Source organism: Dicentrarchus labrax, unplaced genomic scaffold (assembly GCF_905237075.1).
Source record: "Dicentrarchus labrax unplaced genomic scaffold, dlabrax2021, whole genome shotgun sequence".
Lineage (NCBI taxonomy): Eukaryota > Metazoa > Chordata > Actinopteri > Moronidae > Dicentrarchus > Dicentrarchus labrax.
Window position 1 is genome coordinate 29,321,223 of NW_026136718.1, and position 12,317 is coordinate 29,333,539.

General features: G+C 38.8%; 1 protein-coding gene across 12 annotated transcripts in view; it reads right to left on the reverse strand.

Moving 5' to 3' along the window:
- hyi (hydroxypyruvate isomerase) overlaps positions 1-12,317 on the reverse strand; it is a 46,047-nt gene that overhangs the window by 6,132 nt on the left and 27,598 nt on the right. The gene's annotated exons all lie outside the window — the stretch shown is intronic.

A 12,317-nucleotide genomic window follows, 5' to 3' on the forward strand; every position in this document is an offset into this window, starting at 1 on the left:
TGTTGTACTTTAGTTCAGTTGTACATGCTAGATGTTTGACCTCACTTCATGTGGACCTTTGTCATGTCGTCATGTTTATATGTGTCAATGGTCAGGACTCCTCTTTGGCCAATTTACTGTAAGTCGTTTCATGGCCTCAATGGCAGAGCTCAAGAATAAGACTCACCCTATCATGTCATATTCATGAATCGAGAGGACACAAATGTGTTTTCAGTCAAACAACTATTAGCAATCTAGTGTCTTTTATGCATAGTTAAAGGTAAATATTTGTTTGCTTAAAAACAACCCTAATGGTCACACAAAAGTAAGTTAGCATGCTGAAGAGGTGCATTAATTTCTATAATGGTGAAAGCTCTGTGATATGTTTTTGTTAAGCAAGGCAGTGTCCAGAGCTCACTGCATCAGTGGGGACAGGCTACCTTTGACTCAGCAGCATGCACCTTGCCACTGAAGGAAGAACCCTGACAACGAGATTTCCAGCTTTTAACTACTCAACGGTATGTCCAGTACCTGCAGGCATGGGCCTAAATTCTGGTCAGATCCGGCCTCAGTCTCAGCGTTCTGCGGGTCGTATCCATAAGAATGTTCATTTTTTTTGCCTTAGTTGCTGTTCATGTCACCATTGCTTGTCTCTGGGTTTTTCTGTTTGTATATGTTAGGGTATTTTTGAGGCTCTTCCCATGACAAACTAGGAGTCCTGTGCATGCTATGCCTGTCTACATGAAATCTAAGAAGTGAAGTAGTAAGGTTTCATCACTTTTATTTTATCCAGGTGTAAGCCCATGTTGACAAATAAATTGAAGAGATGAGATGATGAAAAACATACCACGGCCATTCATTCGTGTTTTCTGCATTTATCTGCTACTTTGTGTTAAACTTATGAAAATGTATCACTCAATTCTGCCTCTCTACCAGTTATCCACCAGGCAGCATTGTCATTAGTCATCATCATGTGTTTGATCACTCATCATTCCCCTGACTCCCAGCATTCTGCGGCCCTGGCTGACTATAGCCAAGAGCAGAGGCAGGCCCAGATGCCACCTGTCCTGCTGCCTCCTATTCCACCTGTCGGCTCAGACCATGTCCTCTCTCTGAATTATCTCTTATGGGTTGTATCGGCATGTTTGTGCTCCATCAGCCCCTAAGGCTCAGACCTCTTTGTGCTTTCAGCAGAACTAACTGACCCCTGTCCTCACCCTTTTCATCTCTTACAGCATTGCAGACCGTTACTGCCATGCTGAGCTCTGTCAGCCAGCGGAAGGGAGGATGTCTTTTTCTTCGTAAAAGCAGAGAGCGAAGACAGCCCACAAGGTTTTGTGTTCTTACCGGAGAATATACAGACACAACACACACACCCAGGGACTGAGGCAGGGCGGGCTGTTGGCACATCCACATTTGTCAGCTGTTCCCAGCTTTGTTGTTCGCGTGAGCTATAGTGAACAATTTATTTCATTTAATTCCGTCACCAGAACCTACACAGCCATAGTGCATTCAGTTTCCTGAATATATTTTTGGAAGCTGGGTCTAATGGTAGTAACTAATGGCAGTTTTACTACATGCTGAAATCTAAAAACATGCAAACAAAAACAAAACAAAAACAATTTACAGTACCAGTCTGCTGCAGGAATTATCTAACATGGGATATGACAATTGTAAACATAGCATTCACCTCATTAGGCTAATCAGGGACTCACTCGCCTGCAGCAAGGATAGTTTAGGTGTGGTGAGTGGGCTATGGATTAATTCATGAATTACCCTTCTGCTTTGTATCAAAAATGGCTGCTGTGAAATGGTCTATTAGCTGTATTTAGTGATCTTGTCTTTGATCTCCACACTTGAATGACCATCTCCATGCTTTAGCTATTGCCAAAGCTGAGTGTCTAAAGTTTTTAAGGAAACCCCAATGAATTTGTGATGTGGTTGATATTAAAAGAGGTGGAAAAAGAGCAGCGACACAGCAAAGGATGAAGAACAAAGCAGTAATACTGATGAGAAATAAAAAGGCTGCCTTGCGTCGGTGTCTGGTCCTCTCTTCTTGCTCTCTACCTTGTAAAAATAGGTTGACTATTTAAAACAAGTGATATCAAGAATGACAACAAAAGCCAGAACTCAGCATAACCTCAGTGTACATGTATATTTTAATATATGTATTTTCCTGTAGAAAGCGGATGTATGCTTCAAAGACAAATGTTGCTTATAATTATGTGTTATTTATAGTAATAAGAAAAAAATTTCTAGTGTGCAATTCCACTACTAAGGAGCGTTCGAGAACCACCAGTGTGGTATTTTTGATGGGTGGTGGTAACAGTATTTTCATTGCTGCTAACATCTGAGAGTGTTGGTTTAACTTCTAACCTGTTGTAGCACATTAAAACTACTTCACTCCCAAACTGGGGCTACCTCCCAAATCCCAGGTTGAATTAGAACTGGTTCAAGTCATTGCCATCAGGTACTCTGAACCAGGAGTGGGATTCAGGCAGAAAGCTGGTGTAATTTATGGTGTGATTAACCTCTCCTCTGTGTCTCTTTGAATGTGATGAATAAACTTGACATTTCAAGATTAAGTCGAACTACGAGAATAAATCAAACTACACTAGCATTTAGCATTTGGCTGCCGTATAAAATACCCAAAGTGGCCATGAGTGGTTTTTGGTAGCAGGAAATTATTTATCTGGCGCATGCCAGTGTGGTAACCACAGTATTAGAAGAAACATTTATTTTTATTAGCACAAAGCCATGTTGCAACACTGATTAAAAACCAGCTGTATCTGCCTTCAAACGCCTATATTAAACAAACTGAGTTTGTAAGATTGTTTTTGTAATAAAAAACTGCCAGCTGGAAGATGCTAGTTCCACCTCCTTGTACTACTGTAGTGCACCCATAGGTGAAGCACCTGCCCCTAACTGCTGTTTCCTATCTGAAACTTTAGACTACAGCATCAACTACACATATCACCTCAAGAAGAGAGGCGCTGAGAAGGATCGTGTTGATGGAACTTTGGCCTTTCAGGTGAGATGAGCAAGCCTGAAGGGCACTCAAAATCATAACACTGTTCAGTCCCTGTAATGTTTGCCACATTTATGCGATAAGGAAATTCTCAGACGCCTGTAGATTTAAAACAAAATGGCTGGGATTACACTATGTGACAGTAACTGCAAATGACTCAAAAGATAAAATGTCACTGATATTACAAACCTCCAGTTTCAGGTCGAGTTGATTTCTGTGTTACTAAAGTATAAGAGTAAACCAGTGGATCCCTAATATTCAGGTTTAAGCAAAGCATGTTGGGTCTAGTTTGAGCAAGACTAGACTCTACAGCCATACTGCTTAACCTTATAAGACTTCATTGTATTGGGTGTTTGAGCTAAATACTTTATTATTTTATTAAGACCAATCCAGAAGTTATCCTCCCACAGTTCCTTCAAACAAAAGCCATTACCAATTTTAAGCTTTGGATTATCTCACATGTGAAGTGTAGATGATATTATACAGTTTGTTACTGAAGTACGTTAACTTTCTATAATATAGAGGATAACTTTAAAAATAAATCTTAATATTTCTTATAATAATTTCTAAGATGAACAAGTACAGCGTCATAAGTCACTATAACATTTCTTTTCATTGTTATGTTAACAAATCCCATAAAGACTAAGCTACCTTAGCCTGCTTTGGGCCAAAATAAAAACTACTACAGCCTACACTTTCATACTGTCCAACTCGGTAACATCTTTCATCTGCCTGATAAACATCCACGCCTTTCAAATCTTCAGCACACCAGCTGAGAATTGTGATTATTTTATAAGAAGCTACAATGGTTCTTTTTAAAGTTCTTTAGTCATGGCACCTACAAACTTCATTATATCCTGACAGAACAAGTTCCTCAAATACCCTGAATATATAATGTTTACAAGAATCCACTGGGCCTGAATGAAAGCAACCAATCGAACCAGAACAAAAAAATACTTTGGGTTGGTGGCTGAGATATGATTCGATTGAGATTATTTGTTACTCTTGACGACACAGGAATGAATTCAACATTCAATTATCTTTTTCTTGGCTCTGGTTGAATAAAGGCATTCTAAGTGAACATTTCTAAGGAGTATGCAGATTTATTTTCCTAAAATTCTCCTAGGGTCAGGGCGGGCAATTTATTTAAACTATCTAAACAAAGCTCTAGATTCATAGAAAACAGAATACCTTTCTTTCACAAGCTGGGACTAGTAGAAGAAGGAAAATATTTGCTATAAGCAGAAAGAATATTATTAGAACTAGGATAATGTGTTATTATATTTCCATGTTCAGTACAGGCATGTTTGACCTTTATGTTGTCTGTGACCTTGTTATTTCAGACAAACATCACACATGATTGGATTTTCACTGGTGTGTGTTTATATTTACTGCTACTGTGTATTACCCTTTTATGCATCAGTTTTGTTGGCTTTGTGTTGAGGGTCAATTTCCATTGAAGGCCATTGAAAAGTATAATTCTGCATCCTGACTCTCACCCTATCTGTAGATGAAAGGCTAACCTTTAAGTCCATACATTAATGTTTTTCGTGTTACCTTCTCCTTCTGCCAGGGGTGTTACTTCTGTGGCTCCGGTAGTAACTCTTAGTGTTCCGCATTCCCATGGGCCAGACAGTCCAGCTCCCAGGTAAGTAGCATTTTCTGTGTATATACACAACACATAAAGCTATTGCCACTCTTCTTTAAGAGTTTTTGTTGGGGTTAATGAAGAATAGAGAGAGAAACAAGAGTAACAGAAAATGGGAATATAAAATGATTGAAATATCTCAATATCCATGTGGGAGGGCAGGTGTGCTGATGATGTTTATCAGTGGTTTTACAGTCGAATCAGAACGTTGTTGTGGGAAGGGAGGTCTGGATGTAATTGGGTTACGGGGTTCTTGAGAACCCTTCCACTTCCTCCTAAACTTAAGTCAGTGTGGTGCCCAGGGGTTCAAGTTGCGTGTATTCAAGGTTTGGGGATTCAGGGGTCTGTAGCCAAAGAGTTATAGCAATTAAAAAAGAAATCATCTCCTCTGACATTTTCTCCACTTGCATTTTTGCTATTTAGTTTTGCAATCAAAGACACCTTAACTCTCACAGTATGCAAGATAACTTTGAATAAAACCTATTAGAAGTAGATATTACGGTCAGAATGATTTGAGATGTGAACAATGTTGTGCTGTCAAGCCATTGATGATGAATGATTAGAGTAGTTATCTCTGCTCAAGTGGCAAGTCTTGTAAGCTGTTTCTTCTTACCAGATCCCTAAACTAAAACGTCTCAGTGCTTGTATTTCTTATCATCGGTGGCCCTCTTTCCAACACTGGTTCCCTGGAGACTTTAAAGTACTCACAAATGCATGATTAAATTTTAATGCTTTCACCAGAACTCTTTAGATTTCCCTTAAACAGCTGGCTGCTGTGGTGTTTTTACTATTTTCAGCAAAGCAGATGACATTCACAGCATTCGTCAACGAGCACAGGTTCAGTCACACAGCAGTGGGTCGTGTGCGCGAACTGTGTGTTTCTCCAAATGAACCTGCTATTTCGGTTCATGCATGTGCAGCAACACAAGGGGCAAAGGCCTTTGAGTGACAGGGAACACACAGATGGGAGTTGTGTTGATTAATAAATCCCACCCAATGATGCATCACTGGTTTGAAACTGTGAAACAGCCAGTCCACGCGGCATGACGAGCAGCTCAACAAATGAAAAATCGACTTTCATGTCGTCACGTTGTTTGCGTAAGCAGCGCTGACAAGTTACTATCGGCTCTACATATAAACTGATTTCTGCTGTGATGTAAATGAGCGTAATGTGGTTACTGTGTGGTTAGAAGGTTAGGTGAATTTGTCCTGGAGAAGCGAAGAAAACACTGGATTTGAGGCAAAAGAAAAGCGAGGCGTAAAAGCAGTATTCAATTCTTGCATGAATAATCTCTTGGGATGTACACACAACATTCACTCTCTCTACTGGACGCTTTACATACAGTCTATTACGGCGCTGGTTTGAACAGTTTAAAGTTATCGCCAGGCTTTTATTTGCCTTCAATCAGCCAGTGACAGCTGAGATTGTGGGAGAAGGGAGAGAGAGTGGTGGCTTCTCAGGTGAGCTGCGGAGTGAGCCTGCAGGGTACACCGCACCACAAATTTTCTATGACCAGATATGTTGAGGAGCTTCTCTAAACTGTGCTGGGTTACGTTTTTCTCGATAGTGCATGCAGATATGTAAAGTCACGCCACTTCTCTTCTCTCAGCGGCAAATACCAAACGAACGGTTAAACTAAAAAATCAGTGACAGGGGAAAAAACTTCAAAAGAAGAAACTGAGATTGTCGACGAAAACACATCAAATACAAAAATAATATCCCAGATGAAATTAAAAGATTCTTCATGTCTTTTATTTTCAGTTGGATTTTCGGGGTGGCCACCTTTCATTTTACCCTTCTAACCTTTTTCCAGCTACTGGAATTATATTAATGCTTATGTTACTTTCAGGTCAGTTTTGTTTCAGTGTCAAATTATATTTTCAATGCTAGAATTTGTTCTGCTCAATAGAAAATCACAAATGTGTATGTTTATTCTTCAATTGTACCATATTTTCATACCCAGACAGCAGGAATCATGCTTCCACAGCGCTTGAAAGGAAACTGTTTAAATATATATCATTTTTGAATTGTCTCGTTGAAATGTTTCTAATGGATGACAATGGAGCTCTATAGCACAGAATAAGGAGATATATCGGGCTTTGATGCAGTACTTGTTATTAGATACATTCATTTTTGTTTTAGTCTTTTTCATGGGTAGCAATGAAAGACAGGAGGTTCAAGACTGATCCCCACTTTTCCAATGTATTTGCTCAATTCCAGCCAAGTTGCATCACAAGACACTTTCTCCAGGAAAGGCCTCTAAATAGTAGATTCTGAAATGCTCCCCCATCAGTCTGTCAAATACCTTTGGGTAAACAAAAAAAGGAAAAACTTCTTGGACAGTGTAAACTTATTTATCTTTATAAGCAAGTCAGCAACAATGGTACAATTACATTTTACGTTCATTTGTCTTTGGAGATGAATTCTGTTTGCTAAGCAGTTCTCGTGGAGTAAACCTATAAAAGCTGTGATGTAGCCATTCTTTTTTTGTATTTCAGAGCTTGTTTGTGAGGGTCCCTCAGGGTTCAGCTGATTGACTTGTCTTCCTCTGTCTCTCCTCTCATTCTTTCATTCACTCCTCTCTGCTGTATTAAAGCTGAACTGAGAATGAGTTGGCTGAGATTATGGAGTTAATATTAAAGTGGCTGCTTTGCATGTATTACAGTGTCTGAATGTTTCTCCTTTCAGGGCATTTTTGTGTGGTCTTGTAATACTACAAAGGTAATGTACTAAGCCATATGTAACTAAAGATTTGTAGGGTTATTGTTCATTATACTATCAAAGAACAGGGGTGATCTAGAGGAGGATGGCATGGGGTGGCAGCTGCCCACGCCTAAAATGCCTAGTCATCCCAGTTGGTGTAATCCAATACACATCAAATTTATCACATTCATTTAGATTTTCAAGCAAAATATTGATACAATGTGAGATTGTTATTTGGGTGATTCAATCAACATATATTCTGCCACCTTAAAGTCTCTTAAACCCTCTGAACAAGCCCATGAATAGAGAAAAAAAAAATGCAAGTTTTTGTCATTTGTACTGGCTGTGAACTGGCAAATTCAGTCTGAATTGGCCATTTAGGCCCCAGGTACTTAGGTATAAACAGAAATATATGTAAGTATTATTACAGCAGGAAGGACTCAGGCCTTTTTAAAAAAAAAAAAAAAAAAAACATTATTGTTTCCCTTAGTGACTTTTTAATACAACTAACAAAAAATTTGCATCTGAATAGAACACTTTAGACTAAAGGATGTGTTAATCAGTTTTCCTTGGCCTTGAATATTGGGTATCTGCCTTAGATTCAGACTAGACTACTATATATGCCAAAGATGTTTACATTAAATGTCTGACACATTGAAATAACAACATTCATTCATTATTTTGAAGCTAATTGTATATTTCATGACAAATGTATATTTATCTAACATTTGTTTTGGACCCCAGTTTATATCCATTCTTAGCACTGGAGGGTCTTTGCCTTTTTTTATTATTATTATTTTTATAAACGTAACGCCTGTGAGTAAGTCTCTGATGCTCAAAATTGTTCTTCATCTGGAAGAAAATAACTTTGCTTGTACTCACTATCCAGGGTGTTATTCACACCATGTCCTTTCAGACTTCATTGGGTTCTCCAGTCTGTACTGTTTTATCTATTCCAAGAGATGAATTACTGTAGAAAAGAAAAAGAGGAGTATAGTACAACAGACAACATACAAAGCTGCCTGCTCTCTGTGAGGCTGAAGTGAAGTAATATTTAAGCTAAGGAAGCTCAAAATAACGAAATAGGTGTTTAATATATTTGTGTGAGGTGCACCATCGATCTTAAAATTAAGTGTGTTAATAGTAGTTGATGGCATTTCTCATTGGTGGCCTTCTTTCTTAAAGGACCAGCTTTTAAGTTTAATTGCGCATCTAGCAGTGTGGCTTGGGTGGAGAAACTAGCAGGAAAGTGTCTGTATTTTATACAACCTGCTTAAAGAGGTGTGTTGGAGAGAAAACTATGGTGGCTGTAAACTTCCAAGCATAACCCGGTCCTTTAAAGAGCCAGTGTTTGGTTGTCCCTTCTGTCCAGCTGTAGAAACATGGCAGTTCAACATGGACTCTCCATGGAAGGTGACCCTTGGTATCATTTATTGTTACAAAACAATAAAAGCTATCAATACAAATCAACCTTAAATCAGTTCAGTTCATTGGAATTGCTGCAATCAGTGTATTCAAGGTCCCAGGAAAACATGAGCTTGGAAATGGTTTAGCATAGTGGCCAAAACAGTGGCAATGACAACAATAGTGTCCATCATGTTATGGGGGCCTCAAAGACTTTTTCTCATAACTTGCTTACATTGTGAAAAAGATTTGTTTCACATTATATCAGAATAGTATAGCATCCATTTGGTCCAACATCATTTGGAAGGAGTCTGGAGAAACTGTGATTCAATCATTTATCTCCTTTCAGTTAACATGGGTGAAGCCCAAGTTAGCAGCCAAGAAGTCTCTGCTTCAGCACCCTGAGCGCTCTCATGGAATGGGCCCCACCTCCAGCGCTATCCGGTTCTACACTTAACACATTCATGGTGTATTAACTGTACAAACCTTTCATTAGGTTTACATTATTGAAACTTTTCCATTTGAGGTTGTGCCATTAGCCACACAGGTGACAGTCGATCTAACCTTTGAGGGTATTGGGGGAGATCGGAGATTTCAAAGCAGAATAAGTTATGGTGGCAGTGTTAGCAGTTGCACCATCCACGTTTGCATTGTTAACACTGCTGGTTATGCTGCTTCATAAGAACATGTTTTTAAGACGTTATGAGTCTTGGTGATGTTTATGTATCTTGAATAAACTTTTGTTCTTGTTGGCGACATCTACCCAGTTTACTAGTAGCTTGCAGAACTGTTGGCCATTGCTTTTTGTGGTAAAAGAAGGTTCTAGCTGGCGTGTTAGTGGTTACAGCTCCCCCAGCTATAGTGTTACTATTTACTTTACTTGCAGTATGTGATTATATTACATAAAATCTAGTATCTAAACAAGCATTCCTGTATACCTAGGCGTCTCGGTGGTTCGTGTATTGCATAGTCAGTGACACAAGCTTCAGAAAGCCTATTTCCCAAGATGCTCAGAGTGGTCGATCATTTATAACATAAATCTGACCAGGATTAGAAAGGTGTAAATCTCCTGCAGCTATCACCGCGCGACATTTCATCAGGACACTCCCCCTTTTGATAGTATTATCAGCCATCCACTGTGATCAGAGTGCAAGCGGCGAGCCAGGGTGAAGCGTGGGCTGTAAACAAGATATGCATATGGCCAGATGTATTTCTTTGTGTTGTGCACTACGTTGGTCGTTTAATGTCGATTTTAAATGCTTCTACACACTTAATGTTTACATTGCTGCTTTGATCCCGGTCACCAATTTATACATTGCTTTTTAGTGTTGCTGTGCGTGCAATAATGTAAGTTTTGTGTTAGTGGTTTGCTAAGTAGGCTATGTAGCTAACAATAACACTAGCACTGCCACCCATGGTGGCTCTAGTGTTTGGTAACCACGCTGGTAACCTGTTGGCATACAAGACCAAATACCACCTTTGCTGCAAAGAAGTGAAATAAGTAAGCTATAGCAAAATATTATTGAAATGTAAAGACTTGCAGCCATGAGTACCACCAAATGTTAGTGTTTCTTAATGAAAAACATATTATTATTTACATTGAGCTTGTTCTGAAGCCTATATAGTGTGTTCTGAGAGCGTCCCAGCTATAATAACAACACACAGCTGCTGCTGGTGGCGTCATGTTCTTTCTGATTCGTAATGCCCAAAGACAAATAGACATATAGAGAGTAATTTTAGAAAAGCCAGTGATAAAGTCACGTTCTCGCGTCAGAAGAACTCAGGCTGAGGGATTCTGAAGAAATGGATACTTCCCTTTTGCTGTGACCAGCCAATTTAAATTCTTGAGTTCGTGAATACAAACAATGGCTTTGTTATTTCCACCATATTCCAGATTTGATTTCTTCATGTAAGTGAATGAAGATTTTAAGCTCTTATTTGATATTTGTGCTTTAATCCTTTACATAATGGAAGAAACTGGTTTAATCAAGTTTCATGTGTACCTTTAATACTCATAGCCTACGATTTGTATGATAACTCCAGGAAGTATGACTCACTATAGTGTTCTATGCATAGAGTGAAATTTGGTCTCTCATCAGTAAGTAGTGCTGTGTATCTGTGATAATATTTCTAGATAACTCTGATCTCATCTGCCAAATTAACATCCTTACAGGTTGAATTTTCCTGTTTTCTGGCCCTAGTTTCTATATTGGGAGAGAACATTACGTTCCATTCCTCCTTGGACTAAAGTCTCATTTCAGATTGAAACATAGCACCTAGTGAAATCAAACATTGTCAAAATAATCACCTAAAGTAGTCCTAATTCTCAGAAGAAACTTTAGCTTTGTAAGCAGGGTGGCAGGAGTTGCAAGAGTGGTGAGAGGCTGCACGTCTGCCACAGAAGAAGGTGTGCAGAGGATGTCCTCAGATAGTCTGAAGAAATACTTGAAATTGACTAAAGTGTATTAAATTGGTGTCTTTCTGGAAGCCACTAGATATGTATGTGAGAGACAGGTTCTTAATTACACTTAATCTGTTGTGCGAGCATGTCAAAGGTGTTCTAATTCAGGATGTCACCTAATGCCTAGTGATAACAGTCTTGTGTGCCCATGTAAAACAATATGGACTAACGATAATTCTAAATAATGCTAGTTAATTGTCGATAAATGAAAACAATCATCATATATTCTAAATATGATATGCATTACCATGACAACCTTAAATACATTGGAGTGGCATTTTTCAGTATACATTTGACAATTCATAGAAGGAGAAAGCATGTTAAGGCAGTACTGTTGATGTTCCTTGTAGCTTGCTGGGACACCTAAAGAACAGAGCAATGTGAATATGGGTAACACATACTTTTCCTACTATGACAAGACCCCGAATATTTGCTGGAAAAAGGTTTATATATTGAGTATATCAGCTGCAGCTGCAAACATGGACGTGAATCAATATGGTTGAGTTGGGTTTGGTTAGGTCACAGAAGAGACTGGCCAAACATTATACCTATCCTCAACCTTTTAGAACTACAAAGGCTAATTCAGATTAAATAGGTCACACGTTTTCAAATTATAATATGTGTATATTAAATGCATGTGTTGTCTGATGTCAGGGGCCAATCAGAGCTGGGAGGCGGGTCTTCACTACATATGGGAAAAAACCTATGCGTTGCAAAGGATGATGATTATTGTTCCATATATAAAATATGTGAAACTACATCTACATCTAAATATATTTTAGCAGTTAGTGCTTACAATTCATAGTTATCCTTTATTTCTTAATAGTTGCTAAAACACCTTTATTTATGTGGGCTTTTTGTCAGTTTAGCGGCGTTGTGCGGCATTATAAGCCACATTTTGCTTGGCGTCAATTTGCTCAGCGAGATTACACCTAACACACTTTTTCCACATGCTGTGTTGCAACAACTGAATTCGTAAGAAAAACTACAACACCACACGGTTAGCTGGAGCAGAAACAAAACAACAGATGCCGTGCGCATACACTTGTTTAAGAGTAGTGAAGCGATGCGATTATGAGTGGATAGCGGCGTG